This window comes from Parus major, chromosome Z (assembly GCF_001522545.3).
Source record: "Parus major isolate Abel chromosome Z, Parus_major1.1, whole genome shotgun sequence".
Lineage (NCBI taxonomy): Eukaryota > Metazoa > Chordata > Aves > Passeriformes > Paridae > Parus > Parus major.
The window spans coordinates 39700192-39715808 of NC_031799.1; positions in this window are offsets into that span (position 1 = coordinate 39700192).

A 15617-nucleotide genomic window follows, 5' to 3' on the forward strand; every position below is an offset into this window, starting at 1 on the left:
TTTTCACCCTATACTCCAAAACTGTGTCAAAAAAAAATAGCAGTTCCACAGACATATGCTACAATATCTGAGGCATAATCCATAATTTTGGGTCCAAAATATACTGTATGAAAAAAGGTCTAGAATCCTGGAAATTCAGACTTTAACAGACATACTAGTATGAACACAAGTATTCAGCAAGTTGCAATCTACCAGTGAAGTGCTCAATCCACTTTTCAACTCATACTGCTAAAAGTGAATGTGACCAAAATCTCTGTTTAAAGATGGATATTTTAAATAATTTTGATTTTGTATACAACAACACAAACAGCAACATGCTGGATCAAATGCCATTATTTATGTCATGCACAGTTTTAAAGTTACTTTAGTTGTTGCTAATAACTGAATTACAGTAATCGTTGAGAGTTATAAGAAATGACAGGACTGCATTGTACATTCACATAGAGTTATGCAGAAGATAAAAGTAGAATCAACTAGAACGGGTCAGGAGAGAGGGGAATAAATTACAAACAATCAACAATTAAAATCTCCTCCACAAAAAAACATCAGCCAACCAAACAATACAAAATACAAACCTACTCAAATATCCTTGTTCTATACTACTGTGTCTTAACAACACACTTCCTGAATTATAAAAGGATTTTATTACGACTCAGTTCAAAATGTTAATAGACTAGCTAGTCTTTTTATTAAGAAGCTTATCACTAAAAAAACCAAAAAATGCTGAATTACAGGATGCTCATAAGTTGCAGTTCCAAGCTTGATGGCTGGATAGCAAAGTTGATCTACAGAATTCAATCAGATTTTATACAATGGGTTTCAGGCACTCGTATTGCTCATTTCTATGGTGTCCTGGCTTCAGCCAGGGACAGGGTTAATTTTTCAAAGTAGCAGGTTTGGAACCTGCAGCTGTGTGGCTGTGTCTGGTTTGTTACTCTATACCACCTCACATCACTGCTGGGGGGTGGAAGTATGGGACCCTCACTTCTGAGAAGAAGGGACATGGCTTTGGGTGGGAAGAAAGCCTGGGTGAAGTAGCTCTGCCTATTTTGTTCATTTTCTCAGGATTGTTTTGTTTCAGGTTAGGTCAGTGAGCATTTTTCATGTAAAACACCTTCTTTTGCTACACTGTTGTTAGCAGTGTTGTTGCCAATACTGTTTGTTTTCTTACCTCATTGCTTTTTTCAGTAAACTGTTCTTACCTCATCCCATAATCTCTCCCATTTTGTTCCTCTCTCCAGTGTAGGCGGGATGAGGAGAGAGGGAGTGCCATTCCCAAACTACAACAAAAATTGAGAAAGCCTAGATCTTCCTGAGCCCTGATCTGCCTGAACCATTTTAATTAAATTGGGATTTCTATTTCAATGTGTATACATGGACACAGGATAAGTGAAAGTTGTTTTTAAAATATATTTTCAAATCACTCTGTTTTGACATGGAAAAATATTCTATATTAAGGTTTTAATGAGAAATTGAACAAGGTACTTTATTATTTTAGTTCACTTAGGACATTTAAATTGATAGCTGGTCAAAACACAAATAGAATACCAAAGATGATTGCTGTTTTCCCTCAAGTTGCTTTAAACCATCAGTAGGAAATAACTCCAATAAAATTACTTGTCTTAGTGTCTGGTACTTTGAAAGAATAGTTTCTTCCAAATATCTGAGAACAAAAATCCCCCACTTTTGGAGATCATATTTTTGTTCCTTTTTTGTTTTAATTTAATGGTTTTATGGTTTTTATTTTATGATTCCATAAGCAATTGTGGACCCCTCTCCTATGTCCACAACTTTAATACTACTACTCACAATAATAATATCACTTACATAACTCAAAATACCATTCTGAACATTTTTCATTCAGTTTTCAGAGCATTACAGTTTACTTTCCACACAGCATACAATCTACTTGCAATAGTAAGTGGCCTGGTACTCATTTCAATTTCTCTTTTAATAAAAAGATAGCAGAGTAGGATAAACACAATACAGTCATTATATTCAGCATCCATGCAAGCTTACATAAAAAAAAAAGGCTCATCACATGACTTCAACAGTACCAACATATCAGTGTGATATCCATCATGCATTCAACTACCTATTGACATTGTAATGACTTCTATTACTATGGGACATATTTTAAGGAAAATTAACTTCTACATGCAGCACAGCTGGTTCACTTTCAATCCAGAATCTTTCCCAGGATATTCCTCATCCTCTACCCACAAAAAGAGCAACCCACCACCATCCCCCAAAAAATAACCATCCACCGACTACTTGTTGGACCAGAAGTGACTAAGTGATTTGAAGAGATAGGTATGGCAATAGTCTTCAACATACCTACATGGTGTGATTCTTGGCACATCCTGAACAGGGCCTCAGTGAGGGGTCTACAGCCTCATTGGGATTACAGAAACATGGAAAAACAGCCCTTATGGAGGCAGAGCTGCTACGAAGACATACTTAAGGAAAGACAGGGTGGAAAGGCATGGAAAAGTCTAGACTGGACAGCCACTGAAGGTCATTTCCCATCTGATTTTTAAACATGCCATTCTTCAATATGTACTTTTTACAATTTTTTTGGTTGTTTTCTAAAAATCTAGTTTAAATACCAAGGTAAGTGAAAATTTTAAGTTGGTATTAACAGAGAAAGAATGGGAATGCCTGATTGTGGAAGCATGAAGAGCAGACAAAAGAATCTAAGTAGAAGATGTGCCAAATTAAACTGGTTCAGCAGATCATCAAGATCACAGCACACTTGCAAGTAGTTTCTAAAGTTGTGGGGATTTTGATAGTGGTAATACAAAGTACAAGCTAAAACAAGAATGAAGCTATATGCAGACTAAAACATAGTTACAACCAACTAAAACCATTAAGAAATTACTTAAAATTCATTAAGAAATCAAGGAACAAAAGACAAAGAACCAATTTGAAGCCATAGTATACCCAGGTGGAAGATGAGTGACATCAAGTATTAAAAAAAATGAAACTGCATTACGATAAAATCCATTTACATCCTTATGGCAACAAAGGGTTATGATACAGTACGTAGTACATAGTTTTTCTGTGCACAGCTGCACACAAGTTGCCATTAATTGTCTAGAATAATATATGCGTGAGAGTACATGTAAAACATTAGTAATTGATAAGTTCTAACTCAAGAGAAGTCAAATTGTTTTGGAGTGGAGTGAGAATATTTTTGGACATTAGAATTCTAACCTGTCCTAAGGGGGAGGATGACACAGACAAAAACAAAACTCTAAGGATTAGTGTCTATGGTAATATAGCAGGAAGACTGAATGAATGGGTAAATAAAGACTGACAACAGTGTGAGGGACCATAATAAAAGTGGAATTAGTGCTAAGCTTGGATACCAGTGTTAAACTCACAACTAGAAAAGACTCCTGTATTTTATATGGTTTCCAAAAGCAAAAGTTCTCTAAGACAGATATTCCTGAAAGGCTGACAATAGCCAAGATTTATTTAAGGTTTGAATTTGGAACAATATGGGAAGTTTAAACTTTTGATTATTTGAAATCTCTCTTATATAGTAATATTTTCAGCATTTTCTCAGATTGTGAACCAAACTCAATAGATGAAGCCTTTCAAACTGTTATGTTTTGTCTGTAGTTCTAGCCTTGTTTATCATGAGTTTTTTGACTTATTCAGAGTTTACAAAATAGTATTCAGGGATGAGAACAAAATAGTTGAAAACTGTTTAAGACTAAAGATCTCTACCAGTTTATAATAATTAAAGCTATAGGTCAAATATCTTTACACAACTAGAACTCCCCTTTTTACTTTTTCATTTAACAAATTAGACACACTTCAGTTCTGCTAGAATTACATACATAGAACCACAATAGCAACACAAAACTTGTGTATTGTTCAATATGGGCATCTGAAGACAATCAGTAACAAGAAATCTGGATGCATAAAAAAGACACACTATTAGAAAATAAAGCATTAGAAAAAATTATTGGGCGGAGACCATTTAAAGATGTCATAATTAATAAGCGCATCTGATAATATGCAAGAAAAAGAAGAATGAATAGTTGAGGTTTCATTTTTTCCCACCATTACCTTATTAACCTATTTGATTTAATATTAAATATTGCTACTACATTGTTTCTTTCAAATTTTCATTCTGCCATTTATTCATAAGCTAACTCCATTTTATTTTGAGTGGTGACTGCTGTGTTTACTACCGGTTTTGGCTTCTTCCCATTTTTTGGGTTTTAATTTAAATAGTTTTCCAACATTTTTCATAAGCCACTAGAACTATGGCAATAGTTCAAAAATAAGGCACTTGAATAAAGAGATAGGACAAAAGTATGTGTGTCTCTCACAACTTAAGTGAGGAGAATTTTGACATTATCCTGACAATATTCTAGGTGTTGCAGTCTTTGTGGTTAGGGCATATTTTTATCTATGAGCATGGAAAACCAACACAGAGCTGGAATAAGTTGTTCTCATTCTGTTTTGAGTATATTTAAGACACAACATTGTTTATTATCTGTGGCATCTTGCCTTGACTTTTCTAATGTAATTTTCACCAACTTAAGCCAGAGCTTTGAACATTCTGAAATTCCTCTTCTACTTCTAAAAGATTCAGACTGTGAACCAAACTCAATAGACGAAGCCAGGCAATGAGGTTATAAAAATACTATTATTTCTCTTGTGTTTGTAACATTTTTCATACATTTTAATAAATGCTCAGAGGAGATATTCTGGAAGAAAATAATTTATAATATGAATGTCTACAATAGTTTTACATTCAGCATCAAAATTCAAATAAGAACAAACAAAAATACATTGCAGAGGTAACAGCATGGGTTTTTTTCTACAAGTACTAGAAAATTGTTATTAAAAAGCATGGATGGCTTATACACACTTTCTATCTTTAATAATGGGATAAACATGAAATTGTACCTTGTGAATTATTCATGAAGCTAAATTTGACAGGATTAAGTTTTCTTACCATAAAGCTATTGTATTAATTTTATTCTGAGCAGGAACAGTGCTTTTAGTAAGTTGCTAATTCCACATTGAGAAAATGTGGCTTATAATGTACTTTTAAACCTGCAGGATCTATAGGTTTATAAAGGCATGACCTACACTGAAAAGAACCTGAAGAAAGCTGAGAGATTATTTCTTCTTACATGGAAAGGGATCCAAACTTCACAGAGAAAATGGAGGAAGAGTTAAAAAAATCCCTTAAAACAACTGAAACAGACCTTTTTGTAATATTTTTTGGGACATCTGGTGGGCTCTTCAAGAGGAGATTTGTTGAAGTACCTAGGAAAACTGGAATGCTTTTTTTTTTTTTTTTGTCACTTTAAGGCATAATTATATTTTTTAATACAGGGGCAGTAATTAAAACTAGACTTAATTTTAAATAACTCTAATTTTAAATTGTGTGGTAAATGGGGACAATATTTTTATAGTCAGAAGGTGAGGATTGCTAGACCAAATCTTTTTAGCCACTGGAGTGCTACTGAAAATCTTTGAGCAATATAACTTTCAGTAGTATAACTTACAAGGCACATTCATCAGAATAGATAAAAAGATCTGTGGAAATAAGATTCCTCTTCTTAAAGTCTCTCAAAAAATAGGCACTATTTACCAAAATGGACAAAAAAGTCAAAATATAATAAGAGGGTAAGAGAAACCTAATGCAGAACATATTAGATATATTCATTTTGGCAATGCTTTAAAGTCCAAGGTAAATCCTGTTAGCACAAAATACATTTTAAAATATATTAGTTGGAAAAATATCCTCACTTTAAAATATTGTTTTCAGTCAAGTGGCAAGCAAAAGTTGGTAAAACAACTTTCTCCAGAAACAGAATCAGAACAGTAAGAGAACAAAATTTCCTTAGAAAAATGTCTTTTTAAAGCAATCTACAGATACCAGAGATGGTTAAACTGCTAAAGGCTGATTAGACATCTCAAGGAGATAATTCCTCTCTGTATGGAGGAACCACTCCATGTGACTAGAACAGAACAAAAAGGGTTCCCTGCATTCTGTCACAGCTCTGGTGCGGTGACTAAGGTGATGGTCAGCATAATGGGCAAAAGACACAGCTGCCATAATAGGAAATAAATATAAAAAGAGGCCAGCCACTACTGAGGAACACCATGCATGTGAGCAAACTCAAAGTTCATATTCAGCAGTTTTGATATGCAGGATGTTTCTGTCTGGCTCTGAAAAAAATAACTAAATTTCTGCAGTACTCTTTTTCACAGATCTGATTCTAGGATACTTGAAACCATCAAGCAGGTACTTGCCTTTCCAGAAAGCAGAATGCAATCATTACCGTATGCCACAAAGCATACTTTTCTAGGTGTTCTGAAATATTTAAAATGCACTGTTGAAGGGTAAGTGTTCTACTGGTACTCGCAGACTTCAAGAAATGTACTTTTCAAAGTATCTTAAAAAGCTTAGTGCAGCAGTATCAAAAGTCAAGTCCTTGTCAAGTTCAAATTTGCAGACAAATTGTTTTCCCCAGCTCAGATTTATTATGTAAGTTGGTTTACATATATATGATCACATCAGCCTTTAAAATATCATCAGGAAGACTTGTCAGAACATTTTGTGAGACAAAAGAGGGAGGGGATTAGCCTATCATTTGCCATATGGACATAATTATATATGAAGATAGAAGATTTGGATATAGATTTAGCACACTTGGGTCCTACTGGCTGAGCACAGCTGCCTAAGGCCAGGTCCATGCTGATGTACCCACTTCTCCCCTTATATAACTTTATGGAGTGCAAGCATCTGATCTGCACAGCTTTGAATAACTTCTTCACATTTTTCATCAAGCTTTTATTGTCTTACATTGTCTTATTTAGCACATTGGAGCAGTTTCATATTAAATTCTTTATGGTTATTAGTACTCATCTCATAACTGCTTCTCTTTTACAGATTTCTTAGAGTCTCAAGGATTTCCTTGGATCCTCCACCCTGAATGAAACTTTTTGCAAGGAGTAAGATAACTTTTTGGCTATTTGCATTGGCTTCAGCCACATTTATACTTACAGATTTTACTTCACACAAAGGTCTAGGTTACTTTCATACTGACCTGTTGGAAAAGCATTGGAAAAGTTTAAATCAGTATAATGAATCAGATAAGGTATATAGCACATGAAAATAAAATCTCTCTTCCAGGTATGACGAACCTATAGTCTGGGTTTCAGAACTGGGATATAGAATTATTGTTTCTATCCTCCCTAAACATATATCTGTAATTGAAGTATATGTTCCAAGTTTCAAGATTCAGATGTAATATTACTTGCTTATGGTTAAGCAATTCAGGAAAAAATTCAGGTGTGAAATATGACCAAATTTTCAAGTGATCCATTGTTAATTTGAATATGATACCTAGAGAACTGCCCAAAATATGTCTGATTATATTCACAAAGACGCAAAATACCAAATTACATTTTTCATAAGAGAAACCTCTTTTTTAGCTAAGGCTAAAAAAGATTTTATTAGAGCCAGAAATTATCTATAAGCATCTTCATGAAACTTGAACAGAAAAATGTATTGCTCTGGGTAAATGGACAAAAGCACATTGGTTAAATTACTGTCTTCATCTTATTTCAAACAAGTACTTTCTTTCTTTGTGAAACTACACTCTTATTTAAAGCCATTCCAATTACCTAACATCATGATTACTCTACAGTGTTGGATTTCTTTACACAGTTCAAATTGCTGAATCACAGAATAATTTAGACTGGGAAGGGGTCTTGCAGGTTATGCTGATCAACACTTCTGCCTAAAAGAGGGCATCCTTCAAACTTAGAAGAGATTTCTCTTTCTCAAGTTTGGAGAACCTCCACAGTCTTTATCAGTGGAGTCTAACATAGTCCTTTTATGGTGGAATTTCATATCCTTACCTAAGTATAGCATCCTGTGTTGTGCCTCTTGTCTCTAGTCTTGTGAGTCAGGACACTCTTGCTCATAAGCACCTATAAGAAAGCTAAAGCCAAAATTTTGCCATCAGCCCACTTCTCTTTAGGCTTATGTCACCCTAGGATCATACCGAGCACCCTCAGCTTACTCTCACATATGATGTTCTCTAGGCCTTAAACCATCTGATGGCCCTATATTGGTTTGGTTTGTCAAGGTCTTCCTTCTGCTGGGGAGTCACACCATAATTAAGATGCCCTCCCACAAGGGCTGACTCCCATAGTGTCCTGCATTCTTGTTAGGTTCACTCTGTGTGTGTGTGTGCATAATATATATATATGTAAGTGTATATATATATATGTATATATAGATGTTGGAGTCTGAGATACAGATTGTGTGCCCTTGTTTTTAATACTTAGTTCTAGAATTCAAAGAAACACTGAATTTCATATAATATGAAATTCATGGGCATGTTTTCATGGTGATACATGAGAACAAATGCTAAAGTTAAATAAGAAAGTGTAAATGTGTAGATTAGAAAGTTTTTTGAATCACTGGGTGAATGGGTTGAGGTTTAGAGTTTAAGGTAGTTTAGAGAGCAGGGGACAAGATGGAGGATTTAGGGTGTTGTCTCCTGTCCTTCTTCTTTCTTCTTCATGTTCTTTCCTAGGGGTTTTTGGGTAGTAGTAGGTGATTGGGTAGAAAATGCCGCAGTGCAGCACAAAGGTGTTGGGTCATTGGGTCACTAATAAAAATAACTTAGTTAGCACTTGTTAATTGGGTAAATGGACATATAAAAGAGCTTGAAGAAGATCTTTGTTAGCCATTTTACCCCTTTACTATCATAGTGCACATAGCTCCTTGTACCTTGTAATGCTGATAAGAAAAAATAAACAACTGAGACCGAATGAGAGAAAAAACTAGCCTCCCGTCTCATCAGTCTTCAGTTCAAAGGGAAAAAGAACCCAAATCCAAAAATACATAAAGAGACAAATATATATATATATATATGTGTATATATATATATATATATTTAAAATATACACTCATGCTAAATAATCTGTATGTATATATTCACAGACACACATGGGCGCACACACACTGTAAGGATGTCAGTGTTCCAAGGTAAATTTCCAGTGAATAATTATTCAGAGGACATCCATATTCAGGTTCAGATTGTATTACTCTCGGTATTGTGAACTATCATTGAGAAGTGAAGAAAACAAGGGTAATGGCATTAGAAAGGAATGATAGATTGCTAAAGGGGTTATCAAGTTTTAGACACAGGAGGACTCAACACGAAGAATTTTTAGTATAAGCATTAAACACATGACTAATTGGACTCTGCACACTCCTTTAACAGTATATGTGAGTGCTGAAAGACTGGGAGAAATAGATGTATGTGTTTAAAAAATAAACAATTTTAGGTTATTGGAATTATTCCAAGATGGCCTGATTCTGAGCCCAAATATTTTTAAGGCCTTCATTTTTAAGAATGGGAATCATAGAATCATATGATTATTTGGCTTGCAAGGGGTCTTAAAGATCTTCTTCTTCCAGCCCCCAAGCTGTAGGTAGGGAGACCAGGACTGGTCAGGCTAGAAGCAGTATCTAGGGGAACTGAATGTCTGAGTCTAACCATAGCAATCTCCTTAATTTAAAAAAGAAGACCTGTTGGATTCCTTTCCTCCCCCACTTTAGTGTTTTCAGGGTGGGCTTCTGTGCTTCTCCAAAAGCAGAAAATGAAATCTGTTTCTAAACCTGTATTGTTATAGGGCTCATTACTGACTAGCAAGAGACACTGGTGTTATGTACAGAGAGAGCAAGACTTTACTGATCTTCTATCTTATCTCTTCCCACTGTTACTGTTAATGAAATACATTACTTCTACTGGAGTCTCAAAGCAGACTAACCACAGGCCGCAAATGAGGTATTCTGTAATGCATCCCTCAAAACTGTTCTAGCCCTTTAAAAGCAGATTTATAATATCATGAATCCTGAAACAGCCAAGGTCAATACATTTCAAGGCTCTATTTTGGATCCAAAAGATAACACATCTAACAAGATACTCAAGTGATATTCCTCTCCTGAGAAGACACAATACTACTGCATTACAAGAGTAATTACAACAGTACCTGTTTGTATATTTGCATTTTTCTGAGACTCTGAAGTTCCTTTAAATGGACACAATGCAATGTTGAAAGAATTACAGCAATGAACACACAATCTCTGTGGATGTGTGAGACACTCACCAGTAGCACTTAGGAAATTAATTAGCAGATAAAATTTAATTTCCAGTAAAGAGATTTGACTATAAACACAAGTTTATTGTTTTTACCAGACATAATTTTTTAAGATTTCTCAAACAAGAAAGATAGGGGCAAAAGCTTGGCATATTTTTATGGTTTTCCATTGTTTGAATTCTGGAGAAATTTACATATATTTATGTAAAATACATTGTCTTTGAAAGAAAAAGAAAAGATATAGTAATACATTGTTTCAAATTATATTATGTTAGCTGGAAAAATTGTTTCAGAACTATTTCTGTGATTTTTAAGGTCTTAAATGAGTGCCTTTATTACAAGACTACAGTTAACATAATTTTAATTTCTGCATTGCCTTATATACCTTACATACAATATAGAGTCTAACTTCCATGTTTGGTGTGCAGAAAACTATTGTACTCTTCTGAGATTTACATTTGTGTCCACATTTTTAATATCAGGAAGCCTTTGCTACATTAATATGTAAATGAATGCTTTAACTTTCTAAGCTTTCTTTAGTAACACAAGTATCTGTTTTTCAAGAGAAAATCTCTAGTTACATACTATTTGTGGTCTCTCTAGATAAAGGCTTAAAAAATATATTTATTAATCAATACCATTGATGACATCTTTTCAACTTTTTTATTAAATATTTTTGAAAATGTGGAGAAGAAAAACTGTAATTACTAGTTGCATTTTTTTTTCTTTTCAAAACCAGAATTTAGATTTACAAATTATGAATTTGCCTGAGGTTCTTTCTCCTTCTCTGACTTCCAGTTCTGCCTATCTGACACAGTCAGAAGAAATGAAGAACATGTTAATGTTTTACTTTTTCCAGTTAGATTTTCCAAAGATTTAATAGCTTAATGATTAATGTATTCAATAATCTTGGAAATAGAATAAATTAACAGAAAACATGCAATATGCACTTATTTTATATCTTCACAGTGCTCGATTTTGGCACAGAAATTTAAAAATATCCCAAAATGAGCATTGTTTTCACTAAGGAAATATTTATAATTTTAAGTTAGCAACAAATTTTTATTGATAAAATAATATTTTTTTTATAATTTTTTATCCATTTGCTCTACATTGCAGAAAAAATAGGAGCCTCTGCAGCACATACTTTATAAAGCACTGCCAGCTCTGTATAAAATAATGGCTATAAAATTGTGTGAAGCTCCATTGACTCTGACAGAATCTGCAGGGGTGGACACATCTGCCCAGTCAGATCAGATTAAACTAGCTCTGCTAAAGCAAAAATGTCAATGACTTAAGAAAGGACAATTTGCAGTATATTCCTCCCAATTCATCTGGCAACTGGATTAAAATTACAGAAGGTACTTATCACAGAAGCTACTGTGCTTTATTATGAATAGAAAAATTTCTAGGTATACCAATTATGTTTGATAGATCTACTGATCTTGCTAAATTTATGAGATTAAGATAATGGACTAAATTTATTGCAAAATTTTGCTATAAAGAAGTTTTAAAATATGTTCAAAATCTGCTAACAGTTAAGAAGTGACTGATAACTTAATATTGCTGGTTCTTAGAGCTATTAATTCATTTATTTTCACAATATCTTGGTATACATATCCCAAGGCCTGACAATCACAGTGAAGGAGATGAGCACATCTTTATCTTTATAGTAATATGTAAATCAAATAATTACATTTTTTATAGGCATCTAACAAAAATTAAAATGGAAAGAACACTGATTCTTTTATTTAGCAGTATGTTTCAACACAGGATATTTTCTGATTATTTAGATTACAAATGAACTACAGTCCTGCTCAGCTCATGAAGATTATTTTTACTGGGAAGTGATGTACACAGAAATAAATTGTTGCATGTATATACTTAATCCTTCTAAACAGAGAGGAAATACAGGAAATTTAGGCATGCTTTTGTTTCTCCTCCTTGATTTTTAAATTAAATATTATAAGCTTACAAGAGACAAAAGGAAAATAAAGTACTAGTACTTTCTAGACAATCTAAATAACATCAAAACGTCCTCTCCAATGAAAATTAAAAGGAACCGACCCAGGTACCTTTGATAGTGTTCATACTAATACTTCTGAGCCTGCAGACTGCCCTGATGACAGGATTTGCCTCCAGGCAGGCACTTCTTCAGGTACTTCCCATCACATTAATGACCATTTTCCTGTTGTAACTAATGAAGGTAACTTTCAAGATCTTCTGTTTATTATGGAGCCATTTAGCTCCTTAATTAGTTTAACAGCATTCAAATTGCTTTTTGGAACCTGACTACTTTCAGCTACCATTAAACACCCAAATGGGGCAAATAATTTAAGACAGCCATTTCTACTACCAGTAGAAAATGACTAATATCTATCAGACCTTTGTCATTCTAATGTGAGCAATCTAAATAGATTAGCCTGAACCATTAACCTTAACCTTAACCAAGTGGGATCACAGAAAATGTAAAAAATTTTAAAAATTTAAAAAACTTTCTCTTCCGTTATAAGAAAAATTAAATTGTCAGGATTGTTGCTGAATCAGCCAAGCAAAATATAAGCAGCAGACAATATTTGGATTAGATTACTAGGAAAGATACTTTCTTAACTTATTTCATCAAATACAGGCTTTCAAATTGAAGTTATTAAGAAAAAATTCCAAATATATTTATATCTTCTCCCTCAAATTCAGCAGGGTGCACCATCATGGGTTTTCTAAATCAAGGAATTTTTGACAAATTACTCTTTTTAATTAGCAAACAAATTCCTACAATTGGAATCTGAAAAAAAAATTATACAATACTTAATGAAATATTAACAACAACTTTATTGATTCTCCTTTGGATCAGTTTTGCCTCTTCTGTATGTGAGATTCCCAGAGCAGATCACAAAAATATGCCATTATTAAAGGCTTTAATATTGAAGTAGCTCATATTTTAATTCCTAGAGATTCATAGTTCATATCAGAAAATAAAAAAGTGCCCTTACTAAAGGCTTTAATAATGAAGTATTTCATATTTTTATTCCTAAGGCAATAGTACTTTCCTTACTCAATAAAATAAATCCATAAAATCATATTTTTACTTTTCTGTTTAAACATTTCTCCTCATGTCCCTTTATGTGACAGTACTCCAAAGAGAAAGATGCAGATGGTGGAATCACGATGGACAGTGTTCAAGGGCTCTATTACCTTCTCTGAGGTGGAATGTGAAAATATATTGAGCCAACAGAGCACCAAAGGAAGTCCCAAAAGAACCCTTGTATATTCAAGTGCTCTAAGAAAATAGATAATAGTAATAAAAATAATAGGTAATAATAAATAATTAAAATGTATAATAGTAATAAAAAAATCATTCTAGATTTCTATTAAATTCCTATTTGTTTCCAATTTTTTTCCAATTGCAAGAAAGCTATAAAAACAGTCTTAAAATAAACAGATTTGAAGAGGTGCAGAGTTTCTATTGGCCCAGGCTTTATCAGAGTTCACAAACAGGAATTAAATGTATGACTGAAACATATTTATCACCTGCAAAAATTTGTGTTACGTGGAGCACTTCTCATCTCAGTTTTAGTGCTGTCTATAGTCCTATGTTTATTTGCAATTTCTGGCAGCAGCGTTCATTGCCACAGATCACAGAGTGCTTTATGTGTTACCACATAACCTTCAACCTGTCTGGCAATGTAGTTGAATGCATGGAGGGTAAATATTAACATTATTTTAAAGGCAAAGTGTACTTTGCAGCTGTCCAATTATACTACCTTCTAATTAACGATACATAATGAGCTCTAATCCTTTTGTTAATTAACTGTCTTTATGTGAAAAATGCATTTATTTGATTAAGTGGAACTATTTTCTTAGTTCTGATTCTTCCTGTCCATTTTTGTGTCCTTTACAGGTATAGATATACTTCATATTATCAACTTCCTTGCTTATCTCTCTGGGTCAGTATGGTGTTACATGAGTATAAAATTTTTTCAGTGAATTTTTTTCTTTATCAGAAGATTGATATTTAGACCTCAAGATATTTTTCTTTTAATTCAATCTTCAAACTAGAACTTCCTTGATTAAGTCAGTGATTATGTAATAATTTATAGGGTGCTGTTAAATATGTATTATTTTAATGTAGACAGCAAACATAAAAATTAAGAGGCATGTAATATGCAGGACAAAATTTCCATGGTGGAATTGTGTTTTACAATGAGGAGAAAGTCACCCCCATCCTCTTAGAAATTTAGTAATGTTCTTAGATGACTCTGACTTTTTAAAAGTTAGAGTGCAACTGTTGCATCAGCCTTTGATTAAAACAACACCAGAACTTAAGCCCCAGCTGATGATTGACTACAAGTATATTTGACATGCTGGGTCAGATTCCCCACAATTGCATATTAGACTCATACAGATAATAAAAATTAAATACAACTCATATTTCACCAAGTATAATACTTTAATGTTACCCCAGAGTCTCCAGTGCCTTAATTTGTACTGCTGCCTCTTGGAGTGGGGGAAAATTAAAATTTTGCTCTGAACTCATTCAATGCTGAGATACAGAATATTTTGATGTTGCCTGGGAGATTATCAAGCCACCCATGATATTTTTGATATTTTGAGGTTTCCAGGACAGTATGGCTTAGAACATCTAATGCCCAGCACTAATGTGGAAACACTATGTTCATCACCTTCCCGGCAAGGTTGTTTCCAGAAACTTCAGAGGGACCAGACATTAAATAGCATATTTTCTAATGAAAGAAGATAATCACCTTTTGGCCTTTGCATCTTTTAAGAAGCTGCTTAAAAATCACCAGGAAGTCTTAGTTAACCATATGTGAACCATATGTGAAGAAATCTGAGTATCTCTCAAAATGAAGGTGAAAAGCAATAAACCACCAGGAATGATGGCTCTGAGCAGCAGTGCCCACTAGAGCTGCATAATCGATAGGGGAAGAGGCCTTATTAGTAAACAGCTATGCACACATATTCTGTTGAAGCACATTTTCAATACTGTAACTCCCTGCCTCAAAGCAGACTTCCACTCACTCAGAACAGTATCAGACCAGGTCAAAGGGAGATGGCAAGGTAAGTAAAACAGAACGGACATTTCCCCAAAATTACCCTTGCACAGCAGGGATCCTCCTAGTGTCATTTTCTTTGGAAACACATGTCCTCAGCCACTGACAGCTCAACAGAGAGCTGCAGGTTCTTTTCCCACCCTCCACCAGCCCCCTGCACTCCAAGTAGATATTTGGTGCAAATTTCACAGATTTGTAGGTTAATCTTCTTTTTCAAAAGGCATAACTCCAATTGTCATATCACACGGGAGCTGGAGTTGCTGTTCAATCTGCTATTAGACTTATTTCCCCAGCGGATATATTTTATTGGCATTTCCTTTTCTTTCATCAGGTACCGATAAAATATTTATAGATACCATCACTTAAAGTAGACTAAATGATAAAAGGAAA